This window comes from Sorex fumeus, unplaced genomic scaffold, assembly GCF_029834395.1.
Source record: "Sorex fumeus unplaced genomic scaffold, SorFum_2.1 ptg000018l, whole genome shotgun sequence".
Lineage (NCBI taxonomy): Eukaryota > Metazoa > Chordata > Mammalia > Eulipotyphla > Soricidae > Sorex > Sorex fumeus.
The window spans coordinates 16154975-16155983 of record NW_026606075.1 but is presented as its reverse complement, the minus strand read 5'-3'; positions in this window follow the sequence as shown (position 1 = coordinate 16155983).

Genomic DNA, 1009 nt, shown 5'->3' with positions numbered 1-1009 from the left:
AGATCCCACACACCTGGCTTCCTCTCCCGGTTCCTTCATGCGTGAGGCTCCTCCAAATGTGTGGAGAGTGGTCTTAAGTATGGCTGTGGCTGGAACTGAAGGTCTTCAGCTGCCGGGGCTCTGCTCGAGATGGGGAGGGAAACTCAACCCGCCCTCCTCCAAGCGGCCCGGGTGAGGGCAGCGTTACACCTATCAAATGGCCCAGGCAGCGCCTTGTAATCCCATCAAGGCCAAGACCCAGAGACTATAAAACCCAGATCCAGGAAGAGAACAGTGCAGTCTCCTGCCTCCCCACCTGTCAGAAAAGCCAGGAGTGCTCCATTAAGTATGGAGAGAGGAATAAGGCAGAGTCAGTTATGCCCCCCAAACAAAAGACAGAACTAAAGTGCTGTTTCTCTTGAAATTGTCCCAAAATGTTAGCACTATGCTATTTGGTGGGATTTAATTTGTTTTTCTCATCTTTTAGATGGTTTTCAATATTTTATCTTTGCACTCACTGATTCAGTGTTCATCTTTTCCATTTTGTGGCAGAGCTCCTTTAATATATTTAATAGTTAAATTACATTTTCATTCTATGATTTCTGTTGGAACTTTTCCTCCCATTTTTTCCAATTATATTTCTTTGTTGAAGCATTTTCTCTTTCTTCTCATTTCAGTGAGCATTACTATTATTGCTTTTAAGTCTCCTCCAGGACCAGCCACCACCATGCTGAGACCACTCTCCGCACACATGAAGGTACTGGCAGAGGGACAAAGCCACGCGGGTTCCGGGGCCGAGACCTCCAAGCCTACTCGAATTGGAGTCGAGCATCTTCCACTCAGATCCTCCAAATTCCAGTAGGCGGGGGTCACACCCACCACCTGGCCCCCTGGCGCCGTGTAATCCCATCAGCGGCCAAGACTCAGAGACTATAAAATCCAGATCCCGGAACCGCGCGGCCGCGCGACATCTTATTATCTCATTCCTATTTTGGACAAACTTGCAGGCTGTCGAATGGAGCCTGCCCAC